Source organism: Gekko japonicus, unplaced genomic scaffold, assembly GCF_001447785.1.
Source record: "Gekko japonicus isolate JY-2015 unplaced genomic scaffold, Gekko_japonicus_V1.1 scaffold1123, whole genome shotgun sequence".
Taxonomy (NCBI): Eukaryota; Metazoa; Chordata; class Lepidosauria; order Squamata; family Gekkonidae; genus Gekko; species Gekko japonicus.
Window position 1 is genome coordinate 322,676 of NW_015165858.1, and position 10,375 is coordinate 333,050.

The following is a 10,375-nucleotide window of genomic DNA, read 5'->3' on the forward strand; positions in this document are numbered from 1 at the left end:
ATGGTGTCACCATGAAGCTGTGGATCTGTGATTTTTGTGGTGCAAGCTGTGGACATGGACGTGTTATGTGATTTGATGGTGTGTTTGGAGTGACCCAATTGAAAAACCCTGAGGATCCATGAGGATCTGTGCTTTGGAACCATGTTTTTGCAGTTTTGTGGTGCCACAAATTCCTGGGGGCATGGTTTTTGGAGTGCTGCCTATAGTCTAAGACATGGTCTGCAGTATGATGGTGGTTTTATTTCATTTCAGCGTAAAAATCATATGAATTCATGAGGATCCGTGCTTCGGAATCATGTGTTTGCGCTGTTGTGGTGCCACGAATCTGTGGATGCGTGGTTTTTGTGGTGCCCCCTATAGATTAACACATGGCCTACAATATGATGGTAGTTTTATTTCGTTTCAATGTAAAAATCATATGAATTCATGAGGATCCATGTAGATCTGACTTTTACCTTTTTTCCGCCAAAGTCTAGGTGGGGCCTGAGGATCTCCAGGCTGTAGAGATCACTTTCTCTGGAGGGAATGGCTGCTTTGGAGGATAGGCAGTATATTCTCCATGAACTCTAGGAGAAATGCCTCCCAGATTCTCCCCCCCACAGGCCCCATCCTCAGATCTCAAAAAAGAATGCCCCATTCTAGAGTTGGCAACCCTAGGGTCGGAGTACCAGTTAAATGGGCTTAAAGACCTGAAACAAATGTAATTAAGACTACAACAGGATCTTTTATTTTGTAAACCATTCGCAACTCTGTGTTTATATTCCCCTCCCCCTAGTTATTCTTGGACCCTCCTGTTTTCACCCTCTCTTTCTTATCAAGATAAACTTTATTTCCTCCAAGCTGCCTTTGAGTGCTCAGTGGATCCAAACCCAGTAACTTGACTCTGGTTTTGTGGTTGTGTATGCTGTGGTGGCTCAAGTGGTTAAGACGCTGAACTGCAGGCTCTGGAAGGTCAGTAGTTCAGCAGTTCGAGACCCGGGTGCCGCAAGACGGGGTGAGCTCCCGTCTCTAGTTCCAGCTCCTGCCAACCTAGCAGTTCGAAAGCAAGAAATTGCAAGTAGATAAATAGGGACCACTTCAGTGGGAAGGTAACAGCGTTCTGTGCACCTTGGTGTTTAGTCATGCTGGCCACATGACCACGGAAATGTCTTCGGACAGCGCTGGCTCTTCGGCTTTGAAACGGAGATGAGCACCACAACCCTAGAGTCGGATTCGACTGGCTTTCGAGCAAGGGAACCTTTACCTTTTTACCTATGCTGTGAATAAGGAGATGGAACTGCGCCCGCCAAGCTCTGTTACAAGTCTCCCTTTCGGTTAGATGGTTGCAGGGCTGTTCAGTGCATGCATGGGCTCTGTCTAGGGGTATACATACACACAAGCACTCATGCTGTCCCTGCTTTCAACAACGGAGAACAGGAAAGATTATGGAAGGACACTAATGGGTCAGAATTCTCTCTCTCTCTCTGTCCCAATCCTGATAGCATCCTCTGCACCCACTCTGGTAAATGACCTAACTGTTCCTAAACTGAAAATCCTATGAGAAGGCGCCACAAGGAGAAGGTTGTTCAAAGAGCACACTAGTGCATGGGAATATATTAGATCATGAGGGTTCACTAAGCATTAGAACTCTAGGCCATAAAAGGTAATAACCAGCACTTTGAACTGGGTGCTATAGGTCACCAGTGCTGTTGATGGAGTAACTGGAGTTATATATATTCCAGGCAGTTGACCAGAGGCAGGAGTCTTTCTGCAGCTTTTAATGCTCATTGAAGCTTCCAGTATGTCTTCAAAAGCATCCCCTGTAGAACATGTCACAGTACTCCAACCAGGTAAAAAGATATTAGATGGACAACTGGTATCCAGTTAGCAACCCACCATGGTGCTACGTTTGCCACAATCCCAACCCATCCTTGGTGAAGGCACCTATTGTACATGGAGGCAAGCCGGGAGTGACCCCCCCTCCAATCAATCTGCAGCTCCAGGCTAGCCCACTAGCCCTGGCCAGAGCCTCTGAAAATCTTGTCGCTCTCTAAGGTGCTACTGGACTTAAATCTAGCTCTTTGTTTTTACTGTGTGGTGTTTCATGTTCCTTTTGCACTGCTTATTGGATGTCTTGTGCTATCTTATAGAATTTAAAAAATATATATTTTGTAATCCATCTTGAATGCCAGTAAGAAAGGGCAGGCAAATAAATAAATATTCCCCCTTGAACATATGAAACTGCCTTCTACTGAATCAGACCCTTGGGCCATCAAAGTCAGCATTATCTACTCAGTCTGGCAGTGGCTCTCCAGGTGTTTTTACTGTGTGGTGTTTCATGTTCCTTTTGCACTGCTTATTGGATGTCTTGTGCTATCTTATAGAATTTTAAAAATATATATTTTGTAATCCATCTTGAATGCCAGTAAGAAAGGGAGGCAAATAAATAAAGAAATATTCCCTCTTGAACATATGAAACTGCCTTCTACTGAATCAGGCCCTTGGCCCATCAAAGTCAGCATTATCTACCCAGTCTGGCAGTGGCTCTCCAGGGTCTTTCACATCACCTGCTGCCTGGTCTTTTAACTGGATCTACCAGGGATTGAACCTGTTCTGCATGCCAAGCAGGTAGAGTACCACTGAGCCACAGCCCCTCTCCAACCCCAGCCCCTCCTTAAGGAAATAGTTTGGCAGACGGTGTTCTTGAATAAACATTTGCAAGTGACTGTGCTATCTTCCTTATGTATGCATGTAAAGAAATCCATTTTGTTACTCCTTCGGTGTAAATCTGCGAAGACTGAGAAGCCCAACTCAAATGCATGTTTGGGTTTGTAAATCGCGAAAAACCTGTGTCAGACAGGCTAGGTTCCACCTCTGTCCGAGAGCAACCAGTAAGAGTTGGTGGAATGTTGAGTGAGGGACACTTGAAAACCAGTCATTGAAAATGACAATTAGGAGTCAGTAGCAGAGCAGATGGCAGCTTAGGAGCGGAGAGAAAGAAAAAAAGGTTTTCTGATGGAGTAGAACTGTACAGAAGAGCTCCTTAGAGCAGGCTGGAAATAGCAAATTTGTAACTAAAGGATCCCAGTTGTAGGAATAGGGCCTCAGTTCAAAAGTCCAATGGAAATGAAACATTGTTACTGACACCTTTTCTCAGTGTTTTATTATAACTATAAAAGTGTTCCTATTTTGATTAACCCCATGAGCTGCATGTCTAAGGAAAAGCACACACAATTTAATATCTCTGTTTATATACATACAGGATATGAATAAATGGTGGCAGCAAGTGATTGCAACAGTGTTTGAGCCCCAAACCCCATAGCTGTGTGTGAGTGAGGGCTTATTATTAAAGGGGGCTGGCCTACCTCGTCTGTGGATGGCTCTGGGGGTGAGACAGGACCTCAGATGTGAAATGGCCATTGGCTCTCTGTATATTTTAAAAGAGACAAGACGGGTAGCTTGTGAAGTTCTAACCTACTTGTAACTCATAGCCTGAGAGGTTTAAGAGGATGGTAGGCACTGAGAGGAAAGGCTTGCGTGTACATTTGTGTGAAGAGGGATATAATATTTAGAACGTTAATTGAGGCACTGGAGGCAAGCGTATGCAAGAAGAAATGGATTATTTCCTTGACAGCTTTTGATGCTCATATTTTAAACAGCTGCTGGTTGAATGGCACTGGAACAGCGTAGCTCCACAGAGTTGTGCTGAGGTATATGTTTTCTTTCTTACAGAAATACTAGTAAGAAGGTACTGTTACACTTTAACCAAATCCCTTGAGAGCTTAGAGCCGTCTCCAAGTCTGACTGACAACTATTTCAGTTAAACCCCATATGACAGAAGAAACTTTTAAAGAGTTGATCAGATCAGCCAGACATTGCAGTCATAGCAATACCGCCATGCCGGGGGTAAACAGTCCACTTCTTGAAGACAGACTCCCTGCCATTTTTTTTTTTAAATGGCCGTTTCAGAGGGGAGACTTGTGTGCATCACCCTCCCGCGCTCCCTCCCCCCAAACCCCCAGGAATTTCCCAAGCCTGTGTTCACATCTCTTAACATCACCACTTCTTTTTTTTGGTCAACAGAATGCCAAACCAGATCTTGCTTGACTCCATTGTGAGATATTGGCCTCCATTTGAAGGTGCGAAGCAACCTCATGCAACATTGTTCTGCACTAAGAGGCCTTTCCTAAAGCACTGAGTGAATGTGATTTTGCCCAGTTCTTAGGAAGGGCCTCTAAATCCTTCAGCAAACATCCAAGAGTGCTGTATCCACGGTATGGGAACCTCAGAAATGTTCTGTGTTGCCTAGCAATGACTACATGGCAGTCAAGACCTCACAGTGGAGTCTCGTGAGATCTCAGCTGCTGTTGTGGAGTATATAAGCAATATCTATATATGGAGAGAGAAATTTGGGTGGCATTTTGGGCTGCTGAAGCAACTCAGGATGGCACCCAAACTCCTCCCCCCAAACCTAAGTAGTAAGGGGACAGAGTTAGGGAAATGATATGAGGGGGAGGAGGAGAGGATATAGGGGGGCTGCAAAGGAGGGGAAGGAGAGGCAGAAAAGTGATGGGGTAAAGAGATCAAGACAACAGAGTGGGAACCAGAGGCAAATGAGCACAAAAGTGGGGTTTTCTCTCCCCCGAGTACTCACAGGGCACCCACTGTTTGTATTATTTGTTGGGGAGCGGATGAGGCTAAGGACCCTATTTTTAGCATGTGTGTATGTATATAGATAAAATCCAGTTTCTTGTCATTATATCAGATTCTTCTGCTATTCTTTCTTCTATTTATCTGTTTGCTATGCTCTCATATGGCTTTAAGTGTCAAGAAATATGATTCCTCCTCTAGAACTTATCAAAAACCTGTAACATTTTCCCATTCAAAATAGTACCATTTCTCTCCCCACAGCACCTTCCACTCCAGTACACTTTCTACAACTGAACTTGTTTTTTCTGTCTTACCTGATGTTTGAAATTCTCTCCAAGCTCACGTTGGGTAACTGTGCTCCAGTCTATTTGAACCGAAAATGAACGAGCACAATTTATAACTTGCAAGTTACTGGTTATCTAATTTATTACTGTGTAATGTACAAAAGAGTTACACAACAGAAACTGCTGCAAGAGTTCCACTAATGGAAACTAAAGCCTTAGGACAAAACTACATGTTATAAAGGATATCTGTAAAGAGATTTATTTCCTAATATCATCAGATCTCAGAAGCTAAGCAGGGTCAGCCTTGGTTAGTAGTTGGATGGGAGACCAACATGGAAGTCCGGGGTTGCTCTGCAGAGGCAGGCAATTCAACTGGACACAGCACTTTCCACCACCATTTTTTTGAACTGCACTTTTGGGGGACAGTCAGTTTGCATGCAGAACTGTTCCTAGGGTAGGTGATATAAAACTCTTCTCTCTAGACTCAGTGTGCCCCCGGTTGCTGTTTGCTGCCTGGGGGGGGGGGGGATATGTTTTTACTGCTGAAACTAAAGTTGACAGCCCCATATGGCTGCTCTCTGTCTCACACACACACACACATCAGATCATATCATGGATTTCCCATGTAACATGTAATGTATTCCTTAAATTGCTTCTTCCAGGACAGGGATCAAATAATTTAGAAGAGATAATTCAGAAGTGGCATATTATGAGGAAACCAGCCAGATGGAGACATGGTAGGAGGATTGTTGTGTGTGTTTTTTTAAAGAATGTCTCTTGAATATGTAAAGTTGTACCTTGTCTCAGGGAGCCACTTGCAGCATAAATTTCTTGGCGCAAAAAATATCAGGTATGGTTAATACCATAGTCTAAATTTAAAATAAACCCAAACTATTTGGCTGATTCTCCTCTCCCCAATTAAGACAGGCAGAATAGATATCAAGTTAGGTCAACTTGTTCTTATCTTTGGTGCAAGAGTACAGGCAAACAGAAAGAAAAGCAAAAATGAATGGGGGTCCAAGGCCTGCTTCTAGATCTATAAGGAAGTCATCCCAAAAGCCAGTGAAAACCAAGGGCATCTTTGCCCTCCTAGCTTCAGCTCAAATAATCAAATTCCAGTAGTTCATGAGTAGTCATCTTTCAGAGCAGCCAAGGTTCTACTGATTAGAAATGAACGAAAGTGAGTCAGTCTATATCTTTGTTCGTACACAAAGAAAAGTCCACACCCTCCTACAGAGGCATGATTCATACACTGAGAATCACAGATCTAAACAGAAAGAGTAAGTGAAAACAATCACAAAGAAAAATGTGCTAAGGAATGGTTCTGCAAAGGAAAGAAAACAAGGAATTCTAGCTGCAGGGGGAGGGAAGGAGAAAGAGCACCTGCCCTTGCTGGAGGGAGGGAAGGAGCAGGCACCAGTGGTCCACCCACTGGAGCCAGGAGTGCATCCAGGAGCAGAATGTGACTCTGCAGGCCGACAGAGTGGCCACAGGGCCAGTTGCCTTCCCTGTTAACGTGAGAGCTTGCAGGATCAGACCAATGGCCCATCGACTCCAGCGTCCCATTTCACACACCAGCCAACCAATTCCAGCGTCCCATTTCACACATCAGCCAACCAATTGCCCTGCAAGGCTAAATAAACTGTTATTCAGAGGGTTGCTTCCTCTGGATATGAAGGTTCTCTCCAGTCACTAGCTAGGAGCCACTGATGGACCTCTCCTCCATGAATCTGTCTAACCCCCTTTTAAAGCTATGCTTATGGCCATCACTATTTCCCCAGCAGTGACTTCCACAGTTTTAAGTACTAAATGAATAAAGAAGTATTTCCTTTTGTCTGCTCTGTATGTATTTCCCAATAGTTTCATTGCGTGCCTCAAGTTCTAGTATTTGGAGAGAGAAAGAACATGCTCCCTCTAGCCACTTTCTCAACCTGATGCATAATTTTATAAAACTCTATTATGTCTCCCCTTAGACTCTCCAGCATTTCCTCATAGAGAAGGTGCTCCAATCCCCCAAATCGTCTTGGTTGCCCTCCTCCTACTTTTTCCAGGTCTGCAACATCCTTTTTGAGATACAGTAACCAGAACTGTAGTTTTCCAAATGAGGCTGCACCATAGCTTTATACAAGAGCATTTCAATAGGGTCCATTTCATTTTCGATAACTTTCCTAATAATTCCTAGCACAGAGTTTTCTTATTTCACTGCTCCTGCACACTGGGTCGACGTTTTCACCAACCTCTCCACAACACCCCCTCCCCCACGGTTAGTCTTGAAAAGGCACAAACGGGAGAACAAGAGCATCTGGTCCCACCATGCTGTAGGGCCAATCAGGATCAGGCCCTCAGCATGTTTTAATTGTCCCTACTAGGCTGTAAAATGACAGTGGCATCCCTGGGCTATACCCAGGGATGTTGTCATGTCTAGTTGTGTCCTCAGTCTCAGCCAATTCAGACCCCATCGGCATGTATTTAAAATTATTACTTTTTGTTCCAATATGTATCGCCTTATACTTACCCACGCAGAACTTCATTTGTCACGTAGTGGCCCACTTACCCAATTTAGAGAGATCCTCCTGTAGCTCTTCACAATCTTGTCTTGTTTTTTCACCATCCTGAATAATTTGGTATCATCTGTAAACTTGACTGCTACACTGCTCAACCTCAATTCCAAATCACTTACTATGAACAAATTAAATGGCACTGGTCCCAGTACTGATCCTAGTGGGATCCCACTGCTCACTTCCCTTCATTGCGAGAAGTGTTCATTTGTTCCTACTCTCTGCTTCCTGCCATTAAACCAGCCTTTACTCCATGAGAGGTCCAGTTCTCTTATCCTATGATTGCTAAGCTAACTCAGGAAGCTTTGGTAAAGTACCTTATCAAAAGCCTTCTGGAAGTCCAAGTATATTCATTGTCTACCAGATTGCCCATACTGACATCCTTGTTAACCTGCTCAAAGAATGCCAAGCGATTGTTGAAGCAAGACTTCTATTTGCAGAAGCCATGTTGATTTTCCCTCAGCAGACTTTGTTCCTCAATAACTAATAATAACTTTCTTAATAATAACTCCTTAACAGTTTCTATGAATTTACTTGGAGCAGATATAAGGCTAAGTGGCCTATAATCGCCTAGATTTCCCCTGAACCCTTTAAAAAATTTGCTGTTATCTGCTATTTCATGCATAGAGGCCAGTTTTAGCAACAATTAATACATACTAATTAGTAGACTGACAATCTCATATTTGAGTTAAAGAATCCTCAGGTATACACCATTCCAGTGCTGCAGATATATTGGTTTTCAAGTTTTTCCTAGTAGTCCTAGAACTTTCTCTCATCACCTCCATTTGACTCAGTTCTTTAGACATCCTTCCTCAAAAGAGCAGCTCTATGTTCTCCACATTATCCACACTGAAAATAGATGAAAATCCATTCAGTTTCTCTACCATCCTTTTGAGCAATCTTTTTATTCCATTGTCCCTCCACTTAAGCAATCTTTTTATTCCTTTGTCCCTCCACTTCTGTCACCCCAGGCAATTGCCTAGGTGCACCTTGTGATCAGGCCAGCCCTGAATTCACCATCCAATATTTAAAGATCTACTTTTGAAGAGTTCAGCAATGTCAACAGAGCCAGGGAACTTTTAATAAACTTGGCTAATCCTAATGCCATACCACAAGATCCCCAAGGTTTCAAAAATGTCATCTAGAATGGGGCACTATTTGATAAATCCTTTTTGGGAATTAGTTGTGCAGAGCTACAGACACCAGTCTTTAAATATTATGCATCCCATATCTTTTTTAAAAGTAAAAAAATCTTTAGTTTTAAGGTATTTCTATATGCTCTCATGCACAAAAAATGGAAATCGTTACATAAAAGCTGATGGCAGCAGTATGGAGAGAACTCAAGGCTGTCACTTTCTGCAGCACGTGAGAAAAAACCAATCGTAGTCCAACATTTCATGCACGCTTACAGCTTAAGCTGTATGCAGCTACACTTTCCTATGGCTGCTAGGTTTTGTTCGTTTAAAAATTGACATTGCTGGACTTCCGGTTTAAGCGTTTAGTTGCTCGGACAAGTCTCGTTTCGCTTAGATGGAGACGCGCCGAGACCCGGCTAATGGGAAGGGTTCGAGTTCGTCCCGGACCCCCAGCCTGGGGAGCTGAGGAGAGCCTCTTCCAAGGGGACGCCCAAGGAATTGAGGCTCACCTCCGATAGGTACCGTCGCTGCGGAGCCAGCATGGCGCCCAGAGACGACTGCCGGAGCAAGCGATCATGATCAAACTTCTAAAAAGACTTCCAAAAGACCTCCAAGGCTACAAACTGTGAGTTAAGCAAAGCTCAGGTGAAAAATAAGCGAATGCAGCCTTGGTAGTAATTGGAAGCGCCTACGTTTGAAGCGTGGGGGGAGGGGATTTCAAGCCCCCCCATATGAGTAAACTGTAAAAATGGTTGTAAATCGAAAATAAAAAGACTTTGAGCCAAACCAAGCGTATAAGAAGTTAAGCGAACGGAAAAGCTGCTAAAATATACAAAGTGGAATTAAAATGCATAACTTTTGCTTTGTTTTGGAAAACTTACTTCTTGTTATGGCTGGGAGAGGACGGAGAGCACTGGAGAAAAAACTGGTGATCGGAAAAAACATACCAATGACTCCCTCCCAGAACCAGGAAGCATCTACAGACTTCTCCTCATTGTTAGCAAATGCACTGCGCCCTCTAATGGATCAGATGACTACTCTCAACACCAAGCTAGATAATGTGCAAAAACAACTAGAGCAGATGGATAAGAGAAAACAGATTGAGAGTATTAATATAAGAGTGGATGAAGCAGAGAAGGAGAGATCCTTGGATAAAACGCAACTAATACAGCTCCAGTTGGGAAGATCCATGTTCTACGTTTCCATGGGATACCTGAAGATAAGAATGAGGACTTAAAGGAACTCTTGGCGGTTGCCTTGGCCCCACTAATGGATTATAAACAAGAAGACTTAATTAAGGAAATGGATGTGGCATACAGGACTTATCCGGATTTTATAAAGAAAAATAAACTTCCAGGGGAAACTTACTTAAAATTCAGGAAACGATCAACCAGAGAACTGGTGCTAAAGTCAACAATAGGGAAATCCTTAAAAATCAAGAATGAAGAGATAAACATTTTGAAAGACATTCCATTTGAAGTAAGAAAACGGAGGAAATTATACAGGATGCTTACTCTCTCCCTGCAAAAAAAGGGAACACCATATATATGGCTATACCCAGAAGGGCTGAGTTTTAATTACCAGGATAAAAAATATAAAATTGACTCTGTTCCAAAAGCGGAAAGATTTATGGATCAAATGTTCAATGTAAAAAAGAAGCAGAAGGAAAATAATCTAAAACCGGATGTGGAGGAGAAGGAAGAAGAAGAGGAGGAGGAGGAGTCCTACTCACAGGACTCAACAAGTCAAATTTCCTCATCATCAAAAT